Here is a 19,688-nt window from a genome sequence, read left to right as displayed (position 1 = left end):
GAGAAAGAAGGGAGGGAAGGAGGGAGAGTGATGGAGGATGAGGGTGGAAGGACCAAGGAATGAAAGGAAAAAAAGAAAGAAGGAAGAAAGAAAGGAAGGAGGAATGGAAGAAAGAAAAAAAGAAAGGAAGAGAAAGGGAATGATGATTGAGACAAGGTTCTGGAAGAGATAGAAGGGGTGAAAACAAGGGCCCTGATATGGTCTTAGCAAAGAGAGACAGAACAGCACAGTGAGTAGAGAGTTAGCCTTGAAGTCAGTTAGATTTAGGCTCTAGTACTGCCTCTGACATCTTTGACCATAGGCAAATTACTTAACCTTGTAGCATTCCAGGTTACTCCCTAAGATATGTTTCAAAAGGGGTTGCCAACCAAAAACAAATAGGGTTACTGTTGAGAGGAGAAGAGAAAATGTGTTATGATGCTAAGACTTAAATAATGAATGAGGGAAACTGAGGGAACTCTGGGAACATAGCTTTCATCTACTCAGTGAAGTAGAGGGCTATCACCTGATAAGAGAGACGGACAGAGGTGGACAGAGGTGGACAGAGGTGGACAGAGAGAGACAGAGAGAGAGAGAAAGAGAGAGACAGAGAGTTGAAGGGGAATTTTGAAAAAAGAAGAAAAGACTTGGTACAGTTTTGGCGGAAGAATAAATTTAGGCGGCCAGAAGCAGAATACAGCTTCTAAGGGGCAGTGAGGGCCAACTGTTAAGGTTCTGCACTTTACATTTACAGAGGGTGAAATCCAGAGCTCACTAAGGGCTGAGGCCCGATGCCATGTGTTAGTATCTAAACAAAGCTCTTCACTAAGCCCCATGCCCATTCCCTCATTCATTCAATAAGCATTCATTCAGAGTCTACCCTGGAAAGAAGCTGAGACCTAGGGCTGGCAGGAAAATGCCTGAGTTTCCAGAGGAAGAAACTGCAGCACAGAAATGGGCAGAGATCTGCCTGGAATGGACAGCAGGAATTCAGCCAGCATCTGTTGAAGGCGGCCAGCAGGTGCAGGAGATAGAGCACTAGATCTGGGGACAAGAAGACTTGTGTCCAGATGTGACCTCGGAAGTGGGACCCTGGACAAATCGCTTGGTCTCTGTCTGCTTGTTTTCTCCACTGTAAAACGGAAACAAGAATAATATATGTCTCCCCTCCCCCCCACTCCCTCCAGATTGTAACATTTGATTTAAATGAGGTAACATTTATCAAGGGGTATATAAATGCTGTCTATTATTTGTTAAGGGCTCCCCCCGCCCCGTCCCCATATAAATGCTGTCTATTATTTAAGGGTCTCTTCCCCCCCCCACCCCCGCCCCCGCCCCTGTATTGAAGATAAAAGGACAAAAGGAAACAGAACTCGAACTCAGCTCCCCAAACTCCAGATCCAGGTCCCCTTCCATTGTTTGGGGCAGCTTCTCAAACACTCAAGAAACATTCAAGGTCAGGAAAAAAGTGGATTCGGGGTAAAGTGTTACCTAGGAGCCTTGGATTTGGGAGTCGGAGGACCTGGGTTCGAATTATTATTATTGTGAGAGGAACAACTTGTGTGACAAGTCACTTCTCTCTGGCACTCAGTTTCGTCGACGGCAAACCGGGGAGGGCTGGCCCAAATGGCCTCTGAGGTCCCTGCGGGTTCTGAGCGCCGAAGGTGGAGTCGGGGTTCCTGCGCGACCTCAGTCTTCCCAACTGTAAAATGGGCGGGCCGCGGCGGGGTCTGCTCCGGCTCCCGGGCCTCGCACATCCGTCCGGGCAAATTGGCGGCGGCAGTCCGGGACATTCGTCCCAGGCCGGCTGGGGAATAAAGCGCACCCACCCCGTCCCTGACTCACCGGCCTCGACCCGGCCGGTTGGCCCTAGCGACTTGTCAGCTTCTCTGTGTTCGTCTCATCTCCTCTCAGCTCCCTCGACGGAAGCCCCCGGAGGCTCCACGCGCGGGGGACACTGGGACTCCAGGTCCTTGCGCCGCTTCTCTCCCGGGAAACGGGTGATATGCTGGACTACAGCTCCCAGAGTGCCACGCGCCGAGCCCAGCGCCGAGCCTCGCGCCAGGTGATAGCAGTCTCAACCTACCAATAGAGAGGATTCTCCTGTCGTCTGTCAAACTCACCAATAGCGAGTGGCCGGTTTACTTATTGGTTGGGGAGAGGGCGGGGCGACGCTGTCAGATGCTTGAACTACAGCATTTCCCACCCCCCCCCGCCCCCGCCCCGAGCTGTCTTCCAGTCTGTCCAGTAAGGGGGATCTCTGTGGAAGTAACCTATTACACTCTTTGGAAAGCTCTCCTCATTAGGATGTTTTTTCACCCCTTACATGGAGCTTAAATTTGACTACATCTCCACTCATTCATTGCTCCTACTTCTGCCCTCTGGGGCCAACCGGAACAAGGTGACTCTTCCCATGACGGGCTTTAATGTATTTGAAGACAGCTGTACCCACTGTTCTCCACTCAAGCCGTCAAGTCAATAAATACTTTTTTTTCCGAAAATTAAATACGTTTAATATTAATAATAGCTAATTCATATCACTTTATGATTGACAAAGCACTTTACATATATTATTTCATTTGATTTATTTTTTGGTTTCTTAAAAATTATTATTTTTAACACTCTTCTTAAAAATTTCGAGTTCCCCCCGGGCAAGTCACTTAACCCCAAATGCCTCAAAAAAAAGAAAAAGAAAAATTTCGAGTTCCAAATTCCCTTCCTCTCACCCCTCCTCTACCCACTGTGAAAGCAAGCAATATATCAGTTATACATTTGAAATCATGCAAAACATATTTCCATATTAGCCATATTTCCAAAAAATGAAAGAAAAACAAAGTGAGAAATTATACTTCAGTTTGCACTTAAAGTTCATCGGTTCTGTTTCTCTGGAGGTGGATAGCATTTTTTTCATCAAGAGTCCTTTGGCAATATTTGTATCATTGTACTGCTCAGAGTATTCAAGTCTTTCACAGTTAATCATCATCACAGCACTGCTGTTGCAGAGCACCAATGATCTCCTGGTTCTTCTCACTTTACTTTGCATCAGTTCATGTAAATCCTGCCATGTTTTTCTGAAACTACTCCCTCATTATTTCTTATAGCATGATAATACTCCATCACAATCATATGCCACAATTTGTTCAGCCGCTTTCCAACTGATGAGCATCACTACAATTTGAATTCTTGGCCACCACAAATAGAACTGCTATAAATATTTTTGTACATATAGGTACTTTTCCTTCTATCTTTTTGGAATATAAACCTAGTAGTGGTATTGCTGGGTCAAAGAGAATGCACTGTTTATAGCCCTTTGGACTTAGTTTCCAATTGTTTTCCATAATAGTTAGACTAGTTTACAACTCAGCCAATGGTTTATTAGAGTATCTATTTCAACAAGTATTTATTAAGCACTTACTATGTGCCAGGGAGTATAGGGTGTGTTCAGGGAAGACTAATATCTCTGGTGTGAGGGCTGCTTTCCACTTTTGATGTCCACTCTCACCTGTGGCTCTAAGAAGCTTAGTACACATAGCAGTCATACACTAGTAAACTGTTTCAGGAGATCTGCTAAACCAGGTTGAGGGTAATTGAAGTCAATGAGTTAGGGACTGTCTAACCAAGCATGGGAAGACTCCCCCTACTAACCCCACCCAATGGAATGGGCAGCTGAGAACAATTTGTTCCAATGGGCCATGAAGACAGCTGAAGCAGGTCCTATGGAGCACTTAGAGCTTGGTCAGACAATGAAGATGCCAAGGTCATCCATTGCATTCCAGGCTATCACCAGTAGTCCTGACTTTTGTCTTGCCACTGGACTTCACTGCCTCTAGAAGAGAGAGTAAGGCTCATGACTTTGTGCAACTCTGCCTCACTTAAAACCAATTTATATATAAGTCAAATGACATCACCCACACCATTTTACCATTTTTACCTACCTCAAAGTCCTGTGGTGACTGGCAAGTGATGAATCAGCAGGTGTAGATACATTGGGAGCTGTAGTCACAACTGTGCACAAAGGTGGCCCAGGCAATAGGGTCATCTTCTTACTGGACTGAAGCAGCAGTGGGATCGGGCAACCCCCTGGGCGTCTGAGTGGCCTTTTTTAAGGACTACACTGCTCACTTCCTAAAATGAGGCAGGGGCTAGAAAAGGCACCCTAAAAATTGTCTGTCACCCAGTACTGGCCTGCTTACTGTGGAAGACAGAGATTATACCATGCAGTCGAAACACATACCAAAAAACGGACAAAAACTTTTGTAAAGATGATTCTACTCACCATTAGTGCATGGAGTATGCACAATTATGATTATGGACAACATGAAATCCAGTAGACTTGAAAGACAAACAGCTCATTTCAAGAGAACTAAGTAGGCATCACATCCAAATAGCAGCCCTGAGTGAAACAAGGCTGGCAAATGAAGGCCAGCTTACTAAAATGCATTTTAGATCCATGGAGTTAGATCCATGATGTGCCCATAGTAATGGGGAACACCATGAAGAAGGCTTATAAGTTTCACAATCAGGCCAGCTAGGTGGCACAGACCCTGGATTCAGGAGGACCTGAGTTCAAATCTGGCCTCAGACACTTGACACTTACTAGCTGTGTGACCCTGGTCAAGTCACTTAACCCTCACTGCCCTGCCAACAAAAACAAAAACAAACATAAGTTTCACAATCAAAGCTAATCTAGTGAACAAGCTTGTTTACTTCCCAAAGGGAGCACAAAACAGGCTCATGACAATATGACTGCCACTTACAGGAAAATGCCATGCCACCATCATCAGTGCTCATGCTCCCTCCATGATAAACCCTGATGAGATCAAAGAAAAATTGTATGAAGACCTGGAGCTTAAAATTCTGGGTGACTTAAATGCTAGAGTAGGAACAGACTACCAGCCATGGCAAGGAGTCCTTGGGAGGAATGTAGTCAGAAACAGTAACAGTCATGGTCACTTTCCACTGAAGACTTGTGGATCTCATGACTTCATCACCAACACTGTAAAACTTTGTAAATGCATCCTTGCAGCAAACATTGGTGTTTAATAGATGGTCATTGTAAGAAGAAGAGACAGATAGGATGTGAGAGTGACCAAAGGTGATGTGTGATGCAGAGTGCTGGACTGATCATAGACTTATCCTCTCCAAGCTAAATAAGGGCCTGGGTTTAAACTGAGGCTCTGCCACTCACTCACTACCTGTTGTGACCTTGGGCAAGGAGGCCCATTCCCTTCTCTGGGCCTCAGTATCCTCATGGGAGGTTACAGCTCCGAAGTGTTTTCGAGGTCTAATTTCATGAAATGCACTCATGAAATATGCAAATAGTATGTTCACATGGTAGCCTACTAATTTGATGAATTCTGGCCTATCCACTTTCCTTTTCTGGGCCCTTTATCTGCTAAATAAGGGATTAGATTAGAATGACCTCTAAGGTTTTTGACAACTCTAGCTGATAACACCATAAATTAAGCTGGGTCTTCACTGGAGTATGACCATATTCAACTGAGAAAATCCCCATAAGAGAAAACCTTGGGGAGCAGAGCCAAGATGACGGAGGAGAGGCTGTGACTCCCACAAGCTCCAGATAAACCCATCCACTCACTCCCAAATAATACCGTAAAAACAGCAACAACAACAACAACAAAAAACAAAAACAAACAAACAAACAAAACCCCAACCCCAGAGTAGCCTAATGCACATAAGAACAGAGTGAGACTATTTTTCAGCAAAAGAGGGCAATTACAATCATCTGCTGATCTGGCTGAACAGCTCAGTGCATAGTCCAGACCCAGCCAGGAATAAATAGTGCTTCCAGGGTGCCTCAGAGTCTTCAGTGCCAGTGGCTTCTGAGGCTTGGATCACAGACTGGTGAGGGGGTTTGGTGGTAAGCCGGGGTGAAGTGGAGGCAGTCCCTGCTGGAGTTGGGGAAAAGCGCCCTGGTTCTGAACCAGTAGGCTGAACCGAGTGTTGGTGGCCCAGTGGGGGAGGGGCACAGGCACACCAAACTTCTGACTATAGAGAATCAGAGTTCAATCAGACTTCTGTTTCCAGGTCAAAGAAAAAGCAGGCTATGGTTACTCACAGGCCAGGCAGGCTGAGAAGAAGCCCAATCATCCCCTGGGCCACACTGTAGCTCAGAATAGGGTGTCCTGGAAGCAGCGCCATACTTTAAGAAGGAGTTAAAAGCCAAGAAATAAGTGGCCAAGATGAGCAGGCAGAGAAAGCAGAAGACCATTGAAAACTTCTTTGGGGGAAAGGTAGACCAGAATACACCCTCAGAAGAAGAAGATAATAACAGTCAAAGCTCCAACATCCAAAGTTTCCAAGAAAAATATGAATTGGTCTCAGGCCATGGAAGCACTCAAAAGTGACTTTGAAGAGAAAGTAGGAGAGATAGAAGGAAGATTTAGAGAAATGGAGAAAAGAATGGAAAGAGAAATGAGAGCAATGCAGGAAAGTCATGAGAAAAAAGTCAACAGTTTGAAAAGCCAAATGGGAAAATAGAAAAGCTCTCTCAAGAAAATAATTGCCTAAGAATTAGGATTGAACAAATGGAAGCTAGTGACTTTATGAGAAACCAAGACACAGTAAAGCAAATCCAACTGAATAAAAAAAAAAATAGAGGGTGATATGAAATATCTCCTTGGAAAAACAACTGACCTAGAAAACAGATCCGGGAGAGATAATTTGAAAATCAATGGACTACCTGAAAACCATGACCAAAATAAGAACTTAGACACCGCCCTCCAAGAGATTTTCAGGGGAAATTTCCCTGATATTCTAAAAGCAGAAGGCAAAATAGAAATTGAAAGAATCCACCAATCACCTCCTGAAAGAGATCTCAAAAGGAAAACCTCCAGGAATAGTATAGCCAAATTTCAGAGCTCCAAGGTCAAGGAGAAAACATTGCAAGAAGGTAGAAAAAAGGAATTCAAATACTGTGGAGCTACAGTAAGGATAAAATAAGATCTAGCAGCATCTACATTAAAAGACTGGAGGGCATGGAATATGATATTCCAGAGGGCAAAGGAACTCAGAATACAGCCAAGAATCATGTACCCAGCAAAACTGAGTGTAATCTTTCAGGAGAAAAAATGGAACTTCAATGAAAAAGAGGACTTTCAGGCATTCATGATGAAAAGACCTGAACTGAATAGAAAATTTGACTTTCAAATACAAGACCCTGGAGAAGCATAAAAAGGTAAACAGGAAAAAGACTTCATGAGGCATATTAAAAGATCAAACCGTATACATTCCTACATGGGAAGATAATACTCCTAACTCATAAGATCTTTCTCAGTATTAAGGCATCTGAAAGGAATATACTTAGAGGGCACAGGTGTAAATTGAATATGAAGGGATGATATCTGTAAAGCATTTATTTTTTTGTTTATCCTTGTTTTTTGTGGAGCAGGCAGGGTGGGGTGGCTTATGTCTGGGGACGAATGTGGACTCAGGGCCTCCTGGGTCCAGGGCTGGTGCTTTGTCCACTGTGTAAATATAATACAAATGAGAAGCTTCATTCAAGACTCAAACTTTTGAGATCCTCCTGCAAAGAGAAACTACTTAAATAAATAAGTGAAAAAAAATTCTTGGTCATCATAATAACAAAAAGAGCTGACATTTATGAAATGTTTTACATACACTATTTCATTTCATCTCTCATTCTCAAAGAGGTCCATGACATTGGGATGATGTCATGACTTGCAGTAAATTGGATTTAAGTGAGGGAGGGCGGTGCAAGGTCACCTACCTCATTGTCTCCTCCAGAGCCATCTGGGTCCAGTAGCAAGATATGTATTGGGAGGACTCTTATTTGAAGGCCTCGAGTTAGGATTATGGTACGGCTGTGGATTTGTTCATAGTTAGTGTTTGCTAGACAGAATAATATGGAGGAGATGGCCCCAGATGTTTAAGGCAATTGCAATTAAGTGATTTCCTCAGGGTCACACAGTTAGTGTCTGAGGTGAGATTTGAACTCAGGTTCTCCCAACTTCAGGGCCAGTGCTTTATCCACTGTGCTACCCAGCTTCCTCTTCCTCACAACAACCCTGTGAGATAAAGACTATCAATAGCCCCATTTCACAGGTAAGAAAACTGAGGCAGAAAGAAATCCACCCTTTAAAGAAACCACAAGTATGGCACAAAGGGCAAGCTGTGGAAATAGCTTACCAAAACAACTTTGTTTAATTGATCAACCCCAACATTTTTCCCTATTCCATCCTCCCCTTCCTTCCCCTAATTTCAAATCCCCCATTTCAGTTTCATGAATGTGACTTCCTCACGGAGTTCAGCAGCCATGCCATACAAGATTGACATGGCCTTTTGCTGCTGGGCAAAACTGTCCCGTGCCACCTGTATGAGTTTTTCCACATGGGATTTTTGTTGGTCCAGATAGCACTGCAGCTGGGAGAAGGAGCCCCGGGCAATGTCAGCAGCTAGGTGACGGTTCGCTGCCATTTCAGTAGTCATGTTGTTGATGGCAGTCCTGCGGAAGCTCTGCTTGTGGGCTTTTCGATGCCCTCGGGCCATGGCTCCCTTTGTTGGCCCTACCTTTTCCTGGGACTGGTGGTAGTCTGTTTTTCTCATAGGCTCTGTTGGAGAAAAGATCAATTACCATGGCATTCAGCACTATCAAAAAGGTTGGCAACCCTTTCTCCTTTTGCCCTCTCCCCCCAAATTCTTCAATCTGTCCTAAGGAACTAGAGCAAGCCAACTTTGGGAGGAAGAACCAAACCATCCCAAACTCCTTGTTGGCTCCATCTCCACCCAACCTTAGGAAGAGCACATCCAGATTACTGCGTGCAGTTCTAGGTACCACATTGTAAAAAGAACTGGTAAGGGGCAGCTAGGTGGCGCAGTGGATAGAGCACTGGCCCAGTATTCAGGAGGACCCAAATTCAAATCCGGCCTCAGACACTTAACACTTACAGGTAAATAGGGGGCAGCTAGGTGGCGCAGTGGATAAAGCACCAGCCCTGGATTCAGAAGGACCTGACTTCAAATTCAGCCTCAGACACTTGACAGACTTACTAGTTGTGTGACCCTGGGCAAGTCACTCAACCCCAATTGCCTCACCAAAAAAACCCAAACCAAAAACTGGTAAGATGGAGAGCGTCTTGAGGAGGACAGCCAGAATAGTGAAGGGTCTTGAGTCTGCATTGTAGGAGGATCATTTGAAGGAACTGGGCATATTGAGTTTGGAGAAGAGAAGCCTCCCCAAGTATTTCATAAATTCCTTTTTTATTTTTATTTTTTTAGTGTTTTTGCCTTTATTTGTATCCCTAGTCATTAACAGAGTACCTGGCTCACAAGCCAAATCCTGACTTCAAATCCTGATGCCAACATTTTTTTACTACATGACCCTGGCAAGTCACTTAACTTGACTCAGCCACAGTTTCCTCATCTATGAAATGGGTTTGATCATAGTTATTTCATTCATTCTAGAGTTATTTTGAATGTAATTTCTATCCCTCCCTAAGTGGCCTGAGGATATAAATAGGTGCTTCTCAAGGGAAGAAAACAGGTTATCTATAACCATATAAAAATACTCCAAATTGGGGAGGGGGAGAGCCAGGATGGCAGAAAAAAGGCAGGGATTCACCTGAGCTCTCCCAAATTCCTCTCCCAACAACTTTAAAATAATGCCTCAAAATGAATTCTGGAGTGGCAGAACCCACAAAGGGATGGGGAAAAACAATTTTCCAGCCCAAGACAACTTAGAAGGTCAGCAGGAAAGGGTCTGTCTCATTGAAGTGAGAGTGAAGCAGGGTCCCAAGCAGTTGCCCCTGGCAAGCCAGCAGCAAGGACCTGGCCCCCCTGCACCAGGAAGCCAGTAGCGGGCCATGTATATATGTGTGTGTGTGTGTGTGTGTGTGTGTGTGTGTGTGTGTGTGTGTGTGTGTGTGTGTGTGTGTGTGAATGAATCAGCAGAAGGCAGCTTCTGGGGCTCTCAGCCTATAGATGGTGAGGGGTTCAGACAACTTGTCAGAAGCAAATTATGGGGGACCCTTTGCTGGCATTGAGTGAAGGTCTTTGCAATGAAGAGATCAGGGGTGACTTTGGAGCGAGCTGTTTCAGTTCAATGATGAGGCTGAAAGCCAGACTTCAGAGAGCATAGGAGAGAATGAAATCAAAGAAAGGGGGGCCCCTATTGTAGACTTCTCAAGGAGTTTTGTCACAAAAAGCTAGAGCTATATAGGACAATAGCCAATAAGGAATAGTAGGATAAGGGAGAGTTTTTTGAGAATGGAGAAGACATAGGCATGTTTATAGATAGTAGGGAATTAGCCAGTAGGCAGAGAAAGAGAGTGTGAGGGTCAAAATTTGATATACTGAGCGTTATTTGGGTGACTCACCTTAATATTGGGGTCCTGGAAATATGAGGGACCTTTAAGGTTTCTCCTCCCCTCTGAACTGCCCTTTTTAGATATTTCTCCCGGGCCAATAAGAAAGGAGCCTTTAAGCTTTAGTTCACAAAAGGATCAGATTTTATTACTTGGGAATTAATTAAACAACAAAGGTGAAACTAATAAAAATCAAAGATAAGGAAATAGGAAAATAGAAATACAGATAGATATTCTTAACTCTAAGCTTAACCCAGACCCTTTCCAATTTAGCTAATTCAAAGGAATTTAGGGTTTTCCGTAAGTAACTCACCAAACCTGAAAGTTTACAGTTGCTGACCACCAGAGACAGCAGTCGCCTCAGATAGAGCATGAACATGTGCGGAGCACCACCATCCCAAGGGCCCAATCAGAAAGAATGACAGCAAGCTCGTGTACTGGAAGTAGACCATCTCCCTTCCTGGAGCGTTTAATCTCCCCTGCCCCAAAAGGGGAGGTCCTTCAAAAGCTTCTTTTGTAATCTCAGGGTGGGCCAGGTGTGGCCCCTCCCAAATGAGTTAGCTAAAAACGGGAATATTAATCTTTACCACAAATAATTTTTACCATGAGAGAGACTGAAGATTAATGACAGAATATGAAAGATAGGGTGGGAGCATTCTGCTGTGTAAGAAGTGATAGAGAGACATCACTTGGGCAGCTGGGTGGCACAGTGGATAAAGCACTGGCCCTGGATTTAGGAGGACCTGAGTTCAAATCCGGCCTCAGACACTTGATACTTACTAGCTGTGTGACCCTGGGCAATTCACTTAACCCTCATTGCCCTGCAAAAAAAAAAAAGAAAAAAGAAAGAATGAAAGAAAGAAAAAAGGACATCACTTGTGCATGTAGAGAAGTTTGTGAGATAGGAATGAAGTAAAAGATGGTGGCATAAGACATCTAAGTGATGTGAGATGAGGAAGAGGGGAAAAGAGGGAGCTCTAAGCAAATAGACATAATTTTTTAGTAAAATATGAGGCAAAGTTTTCAAACTGAAAGGGTGCAGGGGAAGAGAGACCAGGCGATGTATGAGGAGGGATGAAAAGGTTTGGAATAACCACTATGGTGAGTGGATTAGTGAATTAATTAGGGATGTGTAAAAAAGAAAGCAGTGAGGGCCAAGTTGAGATAATGTAATATAAATTTGTAGTGGACCCAGTCAGCACTGTCCCCAGATTTGTTCAGTAGTATGTGGGTTGGCGTGAAGGCAGCGGATGGTGGGAATGATACAAGGCAGAGACTTGGCGGGGCAAGATTGGCAATATAAAGGGGCAAACGATGAAAGAGAAGAGGACTCTGTAGAGTTGTACTGATTCAACAAGGGGTCAGTCAAGATGGGGAAGAAAGGAGAGTGTAGCTAGTACAGAGGTCCTGGCCTGGGAAAGAACTCAGAGGGTGAAGGGATTGGAAGCCAAGGTGAGGAGGAAGAAGAGGGTTTGGAGTTACAAGGCAGAAGGACAGATGGAATGACAGTGATCAGATAAGGTGATTTCAGACTTTGTGAACATGAAAGTGATGGTGAGATCAAGGGTATTACCATCTTTGCGAGTGGGTGAAGGGAATGAGCAGAATTGTCGGGTTATGGTATTTGAGGGATTATCATTATCTATGTTGAAATTCTCTAGTATGAGGGTAGCAGATAGGAAGCAGAGAAAGACTGTGAGCCATGTGCTCAAACTCACTGGGGAAAGAAGGGGAGTGTGCTGGGGGTTGCTAGGGAATAGCTACCGGAATTGTGACTGAAGGGGTGATATGGATTGAATGAGAAGATAGATGTGATGGTGGTAGACTGGCTAGCCCGGAAATGTCAGTGGGGAGGAAGGTATATTTCATCTTCCCAGCCTGGACCAGTGATTCAGGGGGGAATGAATGCAAGTGCAGCAGGTGCAGGAAAGGAAGGCCAGGGAGGTAGTGTCATCGGGAGGGAGCTGGGGCTCAATGAGAGGCAGAAGAGGGAAGGAGGGGGAAGGGAAGAGTTTTAAGAAGTTTGTTATCTATGGAACAGGCATTCCAGAGAACACAGCATGACCAAAGAGGCGGTATATGTTTAGAGAATGAGAACAAAGGAGTGCGGGGATGAGAGCAGGTTTCAATGATTACAACAGATCCATGAACTGGAAGAGTCAACTAGAATTAACCTAGACTTTGCAGAGGAATAAAAACTGAGGCTCAGTCTTTTTGGAGAATTTGTATATAATGAAATAAGTCAAATATTATTTAATCTTTCAGAATTTGAAAGGTAACTAAGGATTCTGGGGTACTTGTAGTTACCAGTAGGAACATGAATTACCTTTATCTTGTCACTACAGAAAAGCCTATGCCAAAGAATATTCCCTGGAAGTAACTTGTAAAAAAAAAAAATCCCTGGTTTCTACTTATAGTGAGTTTTTCCTTAATGGGGAAGGGATATGTGTGTGTGTGTGTGTATGTGTGTGTGTGTGTAGAGTGGTTTGCCTTTTTTTTTTGTGGGGCAATGGAGGTTAAGTGACTTGCCCAGGGTCACACAGCTAGTAAGTGTCAAGTGTCTGAGGCTGGATTTGAACTCAGGTCCTCCTGAATTCAGGGCCTGTGCTTTATCCACTGTACCACCTAGCTGCCCCCGTAGTTTGCTTTTATACATTCTATGGACTACTTCTTTTAAAAAACAACTTTTTAAAATTAAAATAAAATTTTGTAGATATTGATATCTTTTGTTTTTAATATCACCTACTTTTTTCAGTGTATCTCTTCTACCTCTAACTCCCAGAGAGATGTCTTATAATGAGACATCTTATTACAAAGAATAAAAGGGGGAGGAAGCAGTTCAGCAAAACTGATCAATATGCTGAAAAATCTGCCTCACATTATATGTAGGGTCTCATACTCATGGTCCACCAGCTCTGCAAAGAAAGTGGGTGGGTTGAAGAGTCTCCACTGTATGATCCCTGGCATTGTAGGATACAGCTGTTTTTGCTGATTGGATTACTACTTGAAAGCCAAAGCTGCCTTTTTAATAAAAGATACTTTGGCCTCTCTTAAAAATCTTTTTCTTCACAATCCACAAGCGCTGGGTGGAGTCAAGATGGTGGAGGTGAAGAACTTACTAGAGTTCCCTCACTTAAATCCAATTCAGTGTAAGTCATGACATCACCCCAATGTCACGGTCCTCTTTGGGAATGAAGGACAAACTACTAGTGTTGAGCCCGAGTGTTATACACTCAGAGGGATACTGCGAGGCAGAAGAGGCCACTTCTACTCTCAAGGTTCACATGATTGAAACTGTCCAAATTCTTCATACTATGAAGTAGGCACGTGGAGAAGAGAACAACAGGCTACACTTTTCTTATGGCAAGATTTTAAAAAAATGAGCTTGTCAGATGGCCCGAGTTTGAATTGTGACTCTGTTTTCTGTGTGTGACCCTGGATAGATCACTTATTCTGTCTAGTTCTCAGACCTTCCTTAGATCCAGAGCAATATTCTACCCCATGTCCCCATCCAAGTCAGACTGGTTTCTTTGGTAAGAAATTTGTCTATAAAATTTATCAATGTCAGACAGGAAGAAGGCATAAATTTTACCAGACTAGCCCTGGGAGTGACAAGAGAACACTCTAATAACTGAATGAACAGAATAACTTTGCTATTTTAGTTAGCAACAGAAAAGCTTTGCTGTCTTCAGGCAAGTCTACAGTTCTAACATATGCTTTCCTGGGATATACTAAAGGATGATGAAACCAATCAAGAAAATGCCTTTACCCATCCATAAGGCAGAATCCCAGCATTCAAGTCCATAGGGATCTTAGAGAAAGTCTCTAATCTCTATCAGCAGCATGAATCTTCCTTACATCACCCCTACCATGCATTCATTTAGCCTCTGCTTGAATACCAACCATAGTGATGAACTCACTACCTGTCAAGACTGCCTATGACAATTTTGGAAGCCCTTTATTATGTTCCAATGCAACCCAAAAGAAGCATTTATTCAGTGCCTACTATGGGCAAGGAACTGGGGAAACAGAGACAGAGTGAAAAACAGCTTATGTTCTATAGGGGTTAGAGGGAGTGAGGGGTGGTGGTGGCAGATGCCAGAAGTAAACTCTCTCTCTCTCTCTCTCTCTCTCTCTCTCTCTCTCTCTCTCTCTCTCTCTCTCTCTCTCTCTCACACACACACACACACACATACACACACACACACACACACACACACACACACACACATACACACAGTTAGTGGTACATGAGCTGGGCCTTGAAGAAAGCTGGGATTCTAAGAAATAAAAGACAGGAGGGGATACATTCTAGACACAGAGGACAGGCTGCAAAAGCAGAGGAGAGCGGTGAAATGCCAAGTTCAGGGAACAACAAATAAGCCAGTTTGGCTGGAGCACAGTGCATGAAGGAGACTAATATGCAATTAAGCCTGCAAACATATCTGCAGAGCCAGATGGTAAGGAACATTAAGTATCAAGTTTAATATTTCTTATTTTCCAGAAGCAATAGGGAGCCATGAATGGTTCTTGAGCAGGGGAGAAATGATTGGATTTTTGCTTAAAGGAGATTATTTGGGTATCTGTGTAGACAGGATGGATTGGAGAGGGGAATTCCTGGGGAGATGATGGAATCACAGAATTTGAGAGTCAGAAGGGACCTCAGTAGCCTTCTAGTCCAACCATACACCAGCTATGCAAAAGACAGCACAATTTTAATTAGAAGTTTCCCGCAATAATAAATTCAAAAGGGAATAAAATGGGGCAGTAGTTGTGACAGTTAAAAAAAAGGGATGATTCAAGAAATGTAATGGACAAGAAATGTTATTTTGACAAGATGGCAAAAATTGAGTCAAAATCTATCTTTTTGTAACATCTATCCTGTCTTCCTAGTTTACACCTCTGGAGGCAAGATTCTCTCCTATACCAATCCTTCATATTCTTGAAGAGAGTCAATTAGTTCATCAGAGAGTTAATTAGGGATAGCTAGGGTGCTATAGTGGATAGAGTTTTGGGCCTGGACTCAGGAAGACTTGAGTTCAAATCTATTCTCAACTGGATTCTGAAAGCAGATTGAATCAAACTGTTTCTACATTTGTGCGTGTGTGTGTTTTTCTTTTTGGAGGTTTTTCCCTCTTGTTCTGATTCTTCTTTCACAACATGACTAATGCAGAAATATGTTTAATGTGATTGTACATATATAACCTATATCAGATTGCTTTCTGTCTTGGGGAGTGGGGAGGGAAGGGAGGGAGAAAAATTTGGAACTAAAAATCTTAAGAAAACAAATATTGAAAACTATCTTTACATATAACTGGAAAATAATAAAATACTATTTATGATTTAAAACCCCCTCAAAGCCTCAAACCCCCAAATCCATTCTCAGATACTAGCTGTGATCTTGGGTTAATTATTTAACTTCTACCTGCCTCAGTTTCCTCAAGTGTAAAATGAGCTTAATATCATCATCTATCTCCCAGAATTGTTGTGAGGATCAAATGAGATACCATTTGTAAAGTTCCTAGAATATAGTAGGCACTATATAAATGCCAACTATTTATGATGATGGTGATGACGTTCCCCCCTAAATCTTCAAACTTCTTCAAACTAAACACCCCTAAATTACCTTAGGAATTCATAGTAGGTAAATGTGGAACATATTTGAAAGCTCAACCATATCCGTCCATTCACTAGTTTTAGCGTTAGCACACACAGGCAGGCTTGGTCTGTCTTAACTCCACTCAGATCAGGAAAAGAAGAATCCTTTGTCCCACTGAGAGCTGAACATGGGCATACCTTGTGCCGGCAGAACAGCTTCATCAGCACCAAAGTGAGTTCTACAACTTTATTGTTTCTAAAATTTCAGAAGCATTTCTGCCTCTGTGGTTTCACCGTCAGCTGACTGTTTTTGACCTCTTCTCCAGCTACCTCCAAATGCCATGTCTAATCCATCCTTCTAGGATAATCTCCACTCATGCAGATTGGAGTCAGAACCAGAAAAATCTCAGCAATTTCCTTTTAGGGGCCTTAATGTCATAAATAACAAGTGAGTCAACATTGTATTCTGGCATAAAAACTGCCATTCTCCCAAAATGAACACAATTCCCTGGGACTTCTTTCCTCCATTTTTCTCCCCTTGTTATTGAAGCAATATGGTGGTAGGATGGCCCCTAACTCAGCAAAATACTTTTTTTCTCTTTCCCTCCACATATTGTAGCATGTTATTTCTGTTCCTGTAACTGTCTATCTCTAATATCAAGTGGTCATTGACAGAGCAGTCTTTGGCTTCACTTCATAACCAATGGTCTTTGGCCAATTACAGTCCAATTGTGTACTTGACACTGTGGCCATAGAGAAAAACAGGAGGGTCAGTTATCTAACAAGGACAATTGCTCTTTTATATCAGATGATAGGACACCAGGAGTGTGATGCAGAAGGAAATGTCAAATGAGATTGGGGAAGGACAAGATTCTCCCTGGGGGTAGGAATGTCAATTATCCCTCTAGAGAACAGCAGAAAACTTCACTGAAATGAGCAAGGAAAGGAAGACTTTTGGATAAGACGATCTCAAAGATACATTGGTTTTAGAACTCTCAAGCAAAGGGAAAAAAGTTGGATGCATATATACAAGATATTGAGAGAGAGACACACACACATACGGTGGTGTAATGGACAAAAGGCCAACCTGGGGCCCAACAAAACTAAGCGATTTGTCCACAGCCACCCAAGTAAATAGTGGCAGAAACAGGACTCCAGTCTGGGTCCACTACAAATTTCATTTCAAATCCAGAGTTCCTCCCATTATACCACACACTGTCTCTGAAAAGATGTGAGTAAACTGATTTGTATTATAGTCTACTTTACAGGTGTCTCAATTGTGTTCAGTTCTTGTTGATCCCACTTGGGGTTTTCTTGGCAAAGATACTGGAGCAGTTTGTCATGTCCTTCTCCAGCTCATTTTACAGATGAGGAAACTGAGACAAACAGGGTTAAGTGACTTGCCCAAGGTCACAAACCTAGGCTGGATTTGAACTCATGAAGATGGTTCTTCTTGATTCCAAACCCAGTGATCTATCCACTGCATCCCCCAGTTGCCTGTCTTATCCCTTATCCTAGACTTAATAAGACCATCATGGCATTATGGAATGAGAGCTGGAAGGGACCTTATAAGTCATTTAACTCACCCCTTAATGGAGGCCTGACTCTTTTACAACACCCTGATTGTTGTGCCCTAACATCTTCAGAAGAATTTGAATACCCTTGCTGGTCAAAGGGCAGGGGCTGCCCACTCCGATCATGAGAGTACCCGCCCCATCTACTGGGCTTCTGCACTGCTTGGCATCCAATAAGAGTGGTCCTTTCTCTAGAATGGAGCCTTTAAGGTACTTCTTGATCACATGGGTTCTCTCATGTTCAACAAGAGAAGAGCTTAAATGAGAGATTTCCCCACCATCACGACTTAGTTAGAATGTAAGCTCCATGAGGCAGGCACTGTTTCACATTTATTTTTACATTCTTAGCCCTTAGGACCAAAAGCTTGACTTTTATGGGATACAGAACCACGTGCATCTGTGTTCATGTAAGAAAAGACATTTGTGGCCCAAGGGCCTGTAAGGTTTGTTTACCAAGTTTTGAATAGGGAACAGATAGACTGGATATTTTTCCACTGGAGTTTCAGGGGTCACCTGTAAGAATTTGTGAGCTCTTGGGGGTTTGTAGGACACTTTTCTCCGATTTTTCCAGTGATGTCCCACACAGTTTCATTTCCCCATGTCCTGGATGATGAAGAATCTTGTTTTTCATTTTCTCTCCTACAGGATAGTAACAGAAATCACATCTCTCTCACTTTCTGCTAAAAGAAATAGAGGAAATACTTGGATCCTGAGTTTCACCCAGCCCCCAAATCATAGGCTGGAGCCAGGAGATCATGAGTTGGCTTCTCTAGTCTTCTACTTCAAGGTGATCCTGTCCCAACTTCCCACCTGAATGGACTGGAATCTCTCAGGCTTCCTGAGAACTAACTGACTGATAACTAGCACAATGATGGAAGAACTCATGTCATCCTTAACCAAAGCTACACCGGATGGGAGAACCCTAAGAATGTGTTTACTGACCTGTGCCTTGTGTCTCACCTCCAAAGACATCAGCTATGGTCTCTGTCTCCTTGGGGCCAAGGTGGTCCCATGGCTCTGCTCCTTGCTCAGTCTGGATGATCGAGGCTGGTTTGGGTCCTGGGATTCCTGTTCATAGGAAGGGGGGAAAAAGAAAAAAGAAATAAGCATCTGTTAGCTCCATATTGGTATAATGGTTAAAGGACACAGGTGTGATCCTTTCCTCTTGCTAGTCCTTCTCCCATCACTTTAAGAACATCATCCTAACTGTAATTTCCATTCCTTACTCTGCCAAAACCAAGATCAGAGCATATGTACATATAGCCAGTAAATAATGAATTACCTCCTACACAGGTTTCCCTCATGGGAATTGTATGAGGGATCAGAAGGCTGACAGTCTCTGCCTAGGATAAGGGCCGCCTCTGAGTTCCTCTTGCTGAGGCTGGGTATGTGATCTACTTGGACGTCCTGGATTCTAGGCTCTTACCTGCCTTGATCCCTGAGACTAGGTTAATCCCTCTCACCCTGTTGAGTTTCAGGCTCCCACACACTGGCTTGGGCTTTCTGTAGTCTATAGTAAGTTGCTGACTTGCTGGTCACCTGCTATGATATCATAGTTCCTAGATTTTAAGTCCCCAAGGCAACCCAAAGATTACATGGTCTAGTGCAAGACCATGTTATCCCAAGACCCTTTCTTTCATAATAATATTAAGATACTTTAATTCCTAATATAGCAAATATAGATACATATAACCTACATTAGCTAAAAGTCTTTAGAGGAGGGTCATCAATAATTTTTAAGAGTGTAGAAGGGTCCTAAGACCTAAAAGTTTGAGAACCACTGCTGTAATAGATAGAAAGTAGGCTTCAGAATTGGGAAGACCTGGGTTCATGTCCCACCTCTGACACCAATGGCTGTTTGATGCTGGTCATATCACCTAACATTTCAATGTCCCAGGCTACTCTCCAACTTTAAGTTGCTGAGGAAATTTATAGACTAATAGATCTCTAAGGCAATGAAATCAGTTGTGTTTTTTTTAAAAAAGGCAATCCAAATGATAACTTTTAACTTGATGCTAAAGGGAGATTTTTTTGGGGGGGCTTTATATATGGATTAACGATGAATCTTTAGTTAAGCTAAGATCTGTTACAGATGCAAGGATAGAGCTCACTTTAAGAAAATTAAATATGTTTGGTACTGGCTAAGAAATAGAGTGGTGGACCAATGGAACAGGTTAGGCACAGGAGACACAGT

At 43.1% G+C, this 19,688-nt stretch overlaps 1 protein-coding gene across 1 annotated transcript in view; it reads right to left on the bottom strand.

Moving 5' to 3' along the window:
* The window catches only part of LOC122748134 (zinc finger and SCAN domain-containing protein 20-like), a 28,111-nt gene extending 26,133 nt beyond the window's left edge, over window positions 1-1,978 (bottom strand). Inside the window, exon 1 of the mRNA XM_043993835.1 lies at window positions 1,825-1,978. The gene's annotated coding sequence lies outside the window, so the exon portion shown is untranslated. The remainder of the gene's footprint in view (window positions 1-1,824) is intronic.
* Window positions 1,979-19,688: the final 17,710 nt, after the last annotated feature.

This window comes from Dromiciops gliroides, chromosome 3 (assembly GCF_019393635.1).
Source record: "Dromiciops gliroides isolate mDroGli1 chromosome 3, mDroGli1.pri, whole genome shotgun sequence".
Lineage (NCBI taxonomy): Eukaryota > Metazoa > Chordata > Mammalia > Microbiotheria > Microbiotheriidae > Dromiciops > Dromiciops gliroides.
Note: the sequence above shows the minus strand (reverse complement) of the source record. Positions and strands in the feature narration are given on the sequence as shown.